The sequence below is a fragment of the Mobula birostris genome, chromosome 18, assembly GCF_030028105.1.
Source record: "Mobula birostris isolate sMobBir1 chromosome 18, sMobBir1.hap1, whole genome shotgun sequence".
NCBI classification, from domain to species: domain Eukaryota; kingdom Metazoa; phylum Chordata; class Chondrichthyes; order Myliobatiformes; family Myliobatidae; genus Mobula; species Mobula birostris.
Window position 1 is genome coordinate 18,822,987 of NC_092387.1, and position 11,431 is coordinate 18,834,417.

At 43.6% G+C, this 11,431-nt stretch overlaps 1 pseudogene; it reads right to left on the reverse strand.

The window, feature by feature from the left end:
* Window positions 1-1,554: 1,554 nt before the first annotated feature.
* Window positions 1,555-10,679, reverse strand: LOC140212246 (uncharacterized; annotated as a pseudogene).
* Window positions 10,680-11,431: the final 752 nt, after the last annotated feature.

The window sequence follows — 11,431 nt, forward strand, 5'->3', positions numbered from 1 at the left end:
GTACACAGCGTTTCTAAAAGGGTTTATCTAACGAATTTAATATTAAACACACAGCGCATATTTTCCTCGCACGAATATAGTGATAAGTCACTTGTAAGTCAATAGCATCATAACATTTTAAGTAACGTTTGGGTACTAAACACACAGCACATATTTTCCCCGTATGAACATATAAAATCATTGCAACACACCAATATCGCTGAATCAGTGGGAGCCCTGGGCTTGTTTCCCTGCAACAAGACGGTCCTATCGAGGGGTGATGGAGACAGCGATACTCGAAGGGGGTTCCTTATGTCCAGTCTATTCCACAATTTAGTTTTCGTTGCATTCATTGCAGAGATATGTTGGAAATGGAAGCAATGTTTTCAGTGCTTTCGTGGCTATCTCAGGATATTTAGCTTTGACTTTGATCCAGAATACCAGCAGAGGTGTTATGTCAAACACACTTTTCAGCCCACCGTCATTTGCAAGCTTGAGGAGTTGATCTTCTTCCCGTGTTGACATGGATGACGCGCGGGTAATGACCTCGCGTGTGTTCAAGCTCAACAGTGGGTGTGACAGGGAATGAGGAAAGGTGCAGCTGACTCATATCGCCAAATCATATGGTTTCCTCGCAGCCCGGTAGCACAGGCTCTACAGCCCGGTGGTTGGGGACCGCTGTACTACATCTACTGCTCTGCCTTCATCAATGTGTTTAGTCACATCTTCAAAAATTTCAATCAGGCTCGTAAGGCCTTTGACAAAGCCATGCTGACTATTCCTAATCATATTATACCTCTCCAAATGTTCATAAATCCTGCCTCTCAGGATCTTCTCCATCAATTTACCAACCACTGAAGTAAGACTCACTGGTCTATAATTTTAAGGGCTATCTCTACTCACTTTCTTGAATAAGGGAACAACATCCGCAACCCTCCAATCCTCCGGAACCTCTCCCGTCCCCATTGATGATGCAAAGATCATCGCCAGAGGCTCAGCAATCTCCTCCCTCGCCTCCCACAGTAGCCTGGGGTACATCTCGTCCGGTCCCGGTGTCTTATCCAACTTCATGCTTTCCAAAAGCTCCAGCACGTCCTCTTCCTTAATATCTACATGCTACATATTCATTAAGTACCTCTGCTATCTCCTCCAGTTCCATACACACTTTTCCACTGTCACACTTGATTGGTCCTATTCTCTCACGTCTTATCCTCTTGCTCTTCACATACTTGTAGAATGCCTTGGGGTTTTCCTTAATCCTGTCTGCCAAGGCCTTCTCATGGCCCCTCTGGCTCTCCTAATTTCATTCTTAAGATCCTTCCTGCTAGCCTTATAACCTTCTAGATCTCTATCATTACCTAGTTTTTTGAATCAAGTTGTTATTTATTTGCAGTAATGTGCACAATATTATACAAGGTGCAAAGTGTTATATAAAAAAAACAAATGGTGCAAAGTTGTAAAGCACTGAAAATTACACACCGTTTAGTGCTCAAATATAAGTGTGGAAAGTGTATAGTGTAGGAACTGACAAAATGCTAAATTATTAAATATCAAAATATTAAAATATGCAATTGTTCATTGCTTCTGCTACTGCCTCTCAAATAGCAGTTTGTGGACATTGAACATTGCCTACGGCCTGTGCTCCTCCGGTAGCCCCCACAGCAACATCTCCAACTGTTTGCCCAAACCTGGAGAGCTCATCATTTTCCTGCAACAGTCTACGTTGCAGTTCCACCCTGCGTTCATCCAACTGGGCGACCTGCTTCTGAAACCAGTCGTCATATTCTTTCCTCTTCTTCTTCTGTGCCATCCTTGGGCTGGGGGACAGAGGAGATGGCTGGGGGACAGAGGAGATGGCTGGGGGACAGAGAAGGTGGCTGGGGGACAGAGGAGATGGCTGGAGGACAGAGAAGGTGGCTGGGGGACAGAGGAGATGGCTGGGGGACAGAGAAGGTGGCTGGGGCACAGAGGAGATGGCTGGGGGACAGAGAAGGTGGCTGGGGGACAGAGGAGATGGCTGGGTAACAGAGAAGGTGGCTGGGGGACAGAGGAGATGGCTGGGGGACAGAGAAGGTGGCTGGGGGACAGAGGAGATGGCTGGGGGACAGAGAAGGTGGCTGGGGGACAGAGAAGGTGGCTGGGGCACAGAGGAGATGGCTGGGTAACAGAGATTTCTCACTACTTGATGATGATTCTGCACGTGAAGATGGAATGTCTGGTGGCTGGTTTTCCTCAGCAACTGAAGTGGCGGACAACCCTGAGGTTGAATCATTTCCATCCTGTGATTATGAAAGAAATTGCAAATAGTTTGAGTTAGTCTTTGTAATTATACATACAGATAATATATGCATACAGTGTCTGTACACGGATTGGCAGAGCTATGAAAAGGAGGAAATGGCATATGACTACATTGGCAGAATACTGGTTATTGCGTTTGCATTATGAGCAAGCCAGATACAATTACAGCCTATTACACTTTTGTTTCACAGAAGCATTATATTTGCACAAATTATTATGCCGTGTTTATAACTAGACAGTATTGCTAGCTTGCTAGCTAGCCTAAACACTTACTACAACATTTATATATGCATCCGTTAGTCTCGTGAGACCATGGATTTGTGCCTTGGAAGGTTTCCAGGGCACAGGCCTGGGCAAGGTTGTATGGAAGACTGGCAGTTGCCCGTGCTGCGAGTCTCCCCTCTCCACAACACCAATGTTGTCCAAGGGAAGGGCACTAGGACCAATACAGCTTGGCACCGGTGTCGTCGCAGAGCAATGTGTGGTTAACTACAACATAGAGGTTTATGATACAAAGAGCATGTTATATTTACCTTGTTGTCGTCATAATTTGACTCTGTTTCCTGGTGCTTAATACGCAGTGCCAGCCAGGAAAGAAGCAAATAAAACACGGCACTTTTTTTTCCGCCTGGGTCCCCGCTCCTCTTGGCAAGTCTTTTCTGGTCGCGCACGTACTTGTCCCTCAAGTTTTTCCATTTCCATGACGTCCAAACTGATGTTTGTGGAAATTTCTTTCCACAAATTTGATGCCATTTGGCAGTCTTTATAGTCTGGCGACGAAGAGTCGTACAAATGTACATATTTTCAGGCTTCCTCAATTAACCTCTCCTCGATTTGGTCCATTTTCCATTTCACGTTCTCCTTCTCTCTTCTCTCTCAATTCAAAAATGGTGGGAGGAAGCAACCAGAAATGAGTAGGAGAAAATGCGATGCTACCAAGCGGACCAATCACAGTTGTTGCAGTCTACTTCTTCTCCATCTTGTTTTAAGGCGCTTGGCACCCAGCTTAATGGTGCATTACTGCCACCTTCTGCTCCGGAGTGTGCAATACACTTACATTCTAAATCCCTTCACCCAATCTCTCACTCACACACACACACACACACACACACACACATATGATAAATACACAGCCTATATAAAGTAGAAATAATGTATGTACAGTGCAGTTTCACTTAACAGAATCAGGAAAATTAAGCCAAAACTGATTTATAGAAAAACAATGGGCACGTACACGCTTGCGCACACAGGTGCCCGCGCAAGACTTCATGATCATGGTAGTCTTTCTCGGGGTAAACACAAGTGTCCTGTATTTGACTGCTACTTTTGCCCCTTATTTGGGAGTGAGAAAGTTGGCAACCTTATCCTAGTACCCTATTCCTGCTTATCCATATATCCTATAAAAAAAAACCCTGTAGCTCTTAAGAAAGCTAAAAATACCCGGACCTGTGCTCTCTCACCCATGCCCAGCAACCCTTTTAATGTGATTTTCTGCCCCCCAATTCCCTTAGATTAATTCTCATCATCTCCCTCTGTATCCCATTCTTCCTGCAACTCAGAACTACATGTTCTACTGACTCCTCTTCCTGACATTCCTCACACAATCCTGTCTGGTGTCTCCCTATCATTTTCAATGTTTTGTTTAATGCACAATGCCCCAGCCTTAACCTAGTCCACACAGTTTCCTCTCTTCTGTATCCACTACCTACCCTAATACCTGCAACACTCTTTTGTATTTGATATAAATCCTCCCTTTCCCCTCCCTGTCCCATCTTTTTTGCCACATTTGGTTGTTTTTTCCCCCCAGATTACACACTTAACCTCTGCTTTACTGATACTAATGTGCATTTCTATATTTTCTTTCTTTAATGCGCTCTTTGCCAACTCATCCACCCTCTCATTCCCCTTCACCCCTACGTGTGCTGAAACCCATAGAAATTTTACCTGACCTCCCTGATTTGCAATTCTTGTGACTGACTGAAGGATTTCATAAAGTACATCTTGCCGACTGTTTGAGTGAAAAGACCTTAAACTTGCTAGAACTGAGGATGAATCTGAACATATCAACACTTTGACTTGTCTAGCTTTCTCCATCCATCACAACACAACCAACACTGCCAGTATCTCCACTGTAAACACCCCTAACTTATTAGATGTTCTTCTGTTAATTCCAGTTTCTTTTGCTGGTATAGCCACCCCAAACCCTGTCATTCCTGTTTCAGGCTCCTTAGCACCATCCATATAAACCTGAGTATAATCACTATACTTTTCCATCACATGACAGTTAAATGCACTTCCCAAATCTGTTTTATATCTTCCTTTCCTTTTTACCTCTAACAAATGCCAGTCTATGTCAGGCCATACAATGTTCCATGGAGCTACAACCGGATAAACTACTGAAGGACTTATCCTTAGATCAAACACTCCATATCCTTTAGCAATATCATTCCCTACCCGACTAAAGGTATCCCTCTGAAACCTCCCATTTTCCCAGCACTCCTGCAACACTCCTTTTGCAGGGTGAGAATCATTGTGCCCCTGCAAATTAGCCCAGTAGTTTGCCATCAATTGCATCCTTCTTAGTTTCAAAGGCATTAGTCCCACTTCTACCTGTAGGGCTGATACTGGTGATGTTTTAAAAGCCCCACTGCACACTCTCAAAGCCTGAGCCTGAATCACATCCAGTTTCCTTATAAGAGACCTAGCTGCTGATCCATATACTATATTTCCATAGTCCAACACAGATCTCACTAAAGCCACATACATTCTCTTCAACGCTGAACAACTTGCTCCCCATTCCCTACCAGTCAAACATCTCATCACATTTATTACTTTTTTACATTTCTCCTCAACTTTCCTGATCTGGTCTGCCCATGTTAATCGTGAATCAAATATAAATCCCAGAAATTTAAATGATCCAACCCTTTCTAATTCAATCCCATACATCCTTAACTTCTTCCCTACCTCAATTCTTTTCCTGGTGAAAAATACAGTTTGAGCTTTTTCTGCTGAAAATCTATATCCCCAATCATAACCCCACTCCACCACTTCATTAATTGCTTCTTGTAGTTTCCTGATTATATGGTCCATGTTCCTGCCTCTTTTCCACAAGGCCCCATCATCCGCAAACAGTGACCTACCTATATCCACTGGTACCTTTGTGAAGACATCATTGATCATAATGATGAAAAGTAACGGGCTAAACACACTACCTTGAGGTGTGCCATTTTCCACTATGTACTGTTTTGATAATTCTGATCCAATCTGAACTTGAATTTTTCTACCAAACAAAAAATCTTTTATCCAATTAAAAACTCTCCCACCAACCCCCATCTTGTGCAGTTTAATTAATAATCCTTCCTTCCACATCATATCATAGGCTTTTTCAATGTCAAAGAGCACTACCACTACTGACTCTTTATTTGCCTGGGCCTTCCTTATTTCAGTCTCTAACATAATCACTGAGTCCATGGAATTCCTTCCCTTTCTAAAACCACTCTGATAACTTGCCAGCATTCCCCTCTTCTCAAGTTCATACGATAACCTTTCTGTTATCATCCTTTCCATTATCTTGCATATATTTGATGTTAATGCCATTGGTCTGTAGCTAGTGGGTTTTGATGGATCCTTGCCAGGTTTCCTTATTGGAATTACTACTGCTTCTTTCCATGCACTTGGTAATCTTCCCTCCTCCCACACTCTGTTATAAAAATGCAGCAACTTCAAGAGCGCTCCTTCTCCTAGATTTTTTAGCATAATATAGCATATCAGATCTTTCCCTGGGGAGGTTGGTCTCGACCTCTTTCTTGCTCTCACCATTTCTGCCAACGTAAATGGATCATCAATTATATCATCTGTTTCTTCCCTCCTGTTTAACACACCTGGGTGTTGATTCATTGTTCTTTCCCTTCTCCTTCTCCCTTCTTTAGACAAATTTTCTGAACTGTGTATCTGTACAAACGACTTGGCCATAACCTCAGCCTTATCCCTACTGGAGACTGCAGTTTCCTCCTCAGATATCATTACTGGATATTCCCATTCCCTTCTATCTCCTCCCATCCTCTTAATCATTCCCCATGTCTCTCCCACAGGTGTTGTTCTTCCTACCTTGTCGCAAAAACTCCTCCAACTTGCCCTTTTAGCTTGACGTATAGTTCTTCTCACCACTGCCTGTGCTTTCTTATATTGAACCAAATGCTGCATATTATGGGTTCTTTTAACTAGCCTGAATGCTCTATTTCTGTTTTTTACAGCCTGACAACATTCCTCTGTCCACCATGGTACCAGTTTTCTAGTCATCCTATTTTTACTCCTAGGTATAGATCCTTCTGCTGCCATAATAATTGCTGAAGTCACCTGATCTATATTTCATCTATATTTCCAGAAATGTCAATCTTTGTCAATGCTTCTTCACTCAACTTCTGGAACTTACCCCAGTCTGCTTTTCCAAACACTCACTTTGGGATTCCACCACCTGGTCTTACTTCAACTCTTTCACCCACTGAACACAAAACTGGGTAGTGATCACTGCCTACTGTTGAAGCAGTCCAAACTCCCCAGTTACTAATGCCAGCCAAGGTATTAGACACTAACGTAATGTCTAACACTGACTCAGTTCCTGTTGTTATGTTTATCCTTGTTCCTCTACCATCATTCATACGCACCAAATTCCTTTCTTCCATCAAATCTTCAATTACCTTTCCATTTGAATCTGTAATCGTATCCCCCAATATTGTGCTGTGAGCATTGAAATCTGCACACCACACTACTTTATGTCTGTTTTGTCCTTGTATCCTTAATAGGCTGTCCAAATCCAACCTTTTACATGGATTGTAGTAGTTAATTATAACCACTCCCTCCCCTCTCTCCCACACTTCCACCACTATGTATTCCTGATCATCTCCTTTTTCCAGTACCCTATATGGTATACCTTGCTTGATTAACATAGCACAACCCCCTCCTCCCCCTAGATTTCTATCTTTCCTTATCATTGTATATCCATATACCACAAAGTCTAAGATTGGTTTCAACCAAGTTTCCTGAATACACACTACATCCGGTTTTACAACCATTTTTTTAATAAAGTGCTTGAATTCCTGGCTATTGGCCAGTAAGCTCTTTGCATTCCATTGCAAAAGAATCACCATAATTAGTATTAACCAACCCATGACACTTTCTGTCTTGACTGATTAGTGAGGTTCTCCCTCACTTCTTCCCATGTCAGTCCTACTAACCCTAAATGGTTCACTGCTGCTTTGACCACCAGCTGAATTTTGTCACTTTTTGACTTTATCTCAGCCATACTATTAATCACTCCTGCAATGACTGTTACTAGAGCCTTTTTGTCTACATAAATCCTGTCATTTGTTCTTTGTGGCACATCTCACATCCTTATTGCTCCCTGTTCATTAGGAGCATTATTCTGTTCTCTTGACATTCTTACAGCTTCTGCATAAGTGATCTTTCTTTTCACTCTTATTTCTTGAATTTTATTCTCCCATCTCATAACCTCACACCCACTATATGCCACATTATGAGCTTCTCCACAACTGCAGCATTTTGGTTGCACTCCTGTTCCGCACTTTCCATATTCATGATCACCCCCACATCTAGCACATCTCCTCTGCCTTTTACAGTTTTTAGCTATGTGTCCAAACCTTTGACAATTATAGCACCTCAATGGCTTTGGCACATACACCCTTACTGGGTAACTCATGAAACCCAGGAACACCTTCCTTGGCACTCTTCTTCAAATTCAATCAATACTGTTTCACTTTCCTTTTTCACTCCATCCTTTGTTGTTTTCAGTCTTTGAACATTCATTACTTTTCCTCCTTTGATACTCCTCTTTAACTCCTCCATATTTATACTCATTGGTACCCCCGTGATCACTCTTTTACATCCACCGCCATTTTGTGGTCCCACCCTCCCTGTGTATTCCACCTTGCATTTTCCTATCTCTTTTAGCTTGAGTGCTTTCTCAAGTTGTTCCTCATTCGCACATCTTACCAATAGGTTGCCATCATTAAGGACTTTTGCAAATGCTATTTCCCCTATCTTATTTGCCAGAGTTGTTGTTAGCACAAATGGGTTAATTTTCTTCATGTTTCAGATGTCTCTCTGGTGCTTCCCACTCCCTCTCCTCTCTCCCTTTTCCCAACCATGATTCCCCTCTCCCTGCCTCTTTCCCACTCTCAGTCCACAATAGAACATAGAACAGTACAGCACAGAACAGAAACAGGCTATTCAGCACACTGTGTTGTGCTGAGCCATCTCAACAGTAAATCAAAAACACCCAAAAACGAATCCCTTTGCCCTACACAGTATCCATATCCCTCCATTTCCTTACACCCACGTGGCTATACAAACGTTCCTTAAAAGCCTCTAATCTTCTCCGTGGATTGTCACCTTGTCGTGGTGGAGAAGCTTGTGTGGTCCTGTGATCCCGAGCGCAATGCCGTCTGGAGCTATGCTCCTAGTAGGGTCACCCATGGAGGTAAGGTCGAGGGTGAAGTCCCTGACAAAGAACAATCCAACCAAGACCTCAACGGTGGAACAGGTGGATGAAGTTACTTCGAACTCAGCGGCTGTGAAGGCGGATGAAGGCTGCAACAAATCCAGCAGCTCCAATCGTCGTGGTTTCCATGTCATTGGAACCAGTTGGTTGATTTGTGAAGTATCGTGTACTTCTTGGAGTGCAACATCAAGTACACGTTAAACAAATACACACACAGGCATCTTCACTCTGTGGGCCACTTCTTCAGAACGAAGACCATCGTCCTTGACCTCAAGGGATAGCCACGACGACGACGACGAAAAACCTCTAATGTATTTGCCTCTACCACCATACCAGACAGTGTATTCCAGGCATTCACCACTCTCTGAGTAAAAAACATACCCCTCACATCCCCTTTGAACTTACCCACTCTCACCTTCAATGCATGCCCTCTGGTATTAGACATCTCAACCTCGAGAAACTGATACCTCCTGTTTACTCCATCTATGCCTCTCATAACCTTACAGACCTCTAACAAGTCTCCCCTCAACCTCCACCACCCCAAAGAAAACAACCCAAGTTTATCCAGCCTTTCATGATAGCACATGCCCTCTAAACCAGGCAGCATCCTGGTAAACTTCTTCTGCCCCCTCTCCAGAGCCTCAACATCCTTCCTATAGTGAGGCAACCAGAAATGTACACAGTACTCCAGATGTGGCCTAACCAGATTTTTATAAAGTTGCATATAGAGACCCATATCAGAATCAGATTTATCACCACTCACATATGTCATGAAATTGTTTTGTTTGTGGCAGCAGTACAGTGCAGAGTTTTTAGGCACCCTAGCTATTTGTTTGTGCCTAAGACTTTTGCACAGTTCTGTATAAAGAATCATTCAATTAGCTTAATGCTATTACAGCACTAGTGTAGGATTTTGTGAATAAAACATGCAAGAGTCATTTTAGGTGCTAACAAAAGCCTTTTATTTCCATTATGAACAGACCAAAGGCAGTCGCCATTGACGTCATTGAGAAAGTGAGCACAACAACTCAATGACAGTGTTTGTGAATTATGTGGACCAGTTTCTGTAATGAATAATATCTGTCTCCCGTTACATTACCCTACGCGAGCCACCAGTGTTCGATTCTATTGCTGTGTGTAAGGAGTTTGTACCTTCTGCCCTTCTCCATGTGGGTTCCCTCCCACACTGCCACAGACAAGTGGGTTAGAAGGGTAATTGTTCACAGGAGTGTAATTGGGCAGAGTGAGCCAGAACGGCCAGTTACTATGCTGTATCTCTAAAAATAAAATAAAAAGATTCTAGTGCACTGAGTCATAGACACAAGAGATTCTGCAAAATGCCAAGAATCTTGAGCAACACACACAAAATGCTCTGGGTGTCAGTAAGTCAGGCAGTATCTGGGGAGGGAAATAAACAGTTGACATTTCAGGCCGAGACCTTTCATCAGGGTGTGATTATAAACCCTGAGCCTGACATTCAGTTGGTGTTGCAAGAAACAGATGGCATTCTTTTCAATATCTGATCACACCGAAGTGTTTATCAGCTGCAGAGCTGGCGGCATTTTAATATACACACATGGATCCACACCGGCCAGCCCTGGGGCAGTTTGCAGGCCGTTACGTCTTACAAGGTGAAACCCAGCATCAAGTGTGGATGTAATGCTTCACTCCCAGATGAGCTCAACACCTTTCATGCGCAGTTTGAAAGGGAGAATAAAACTGCATCTGTACGGATCCTGCAGACTCCGGTGACCCTGTGATCTCTGATGGAGTACTTGGCAGGGCACTGAAATCCTGTGCCAACTGATTGACGGAAGTGCTGAAGGGCAACTCCAATCTCTCACTGCTGCAGTGAAGTTCCCACCTGCTTCAAAAGGGCGACCATCATACCAGTGATCAACAACTATCGACCAGTTGCACTCACGTCTACTGTGATACAGTACTTTGAGAGGCTTGCCATGGCCAGAAGCTATGACTATCACCCAGTTGCGGTCACACCTACTGTGGTGAAGTGCTTTGAGAGGTTTGTCAATGCCAAAATCAACCACTACCTCAGCAAGGACCAGGACCTGCTGCAATTTGCCTATTACCACAACAGGTTTACCACCAGCTGGTGGCATTCTGGCATCAGCGCCGGACTTCGGAGTGAAGGCTTCCGAGTTTGAATCCAGCCGGCTCCCTTGCATGCTTTCCATCCGTGCTGGGTTGAGCGTCGAGCTAGCAACTTGGCCTTGTAAAAATAAGAAAGCCTTTTTAAAAAAAACGGTGTCATGACGGCGTTCCAATGACTCCACTTGGAGTTAAGGGCTTTCTTCTACAATAGGTCTACAGTGGATACAATCTCACTGGCTCTCCACTTGGCCTTGGATCACCAGACTATAGCAATACCTAAATCAGCTGCTGTTTATTGATTACAGCTCAGTGTCCAATACCATCATACACTCTAATCAACAAGCCCAAAAATCTGGGGCTCTGTACTTCACTCTGTAACTGGTCCTTGACTTCCTCATTGGGAGAGCAGAGTCACTGTGGATCAGAAATATCATCTCACTCTCCCTGACAATCAGCACTGGCGTGGCTCGAGGATGTGTGCTTCGCCCACTGCCCTACGCCCACAACTGTGTGGCGAGGCGCAGC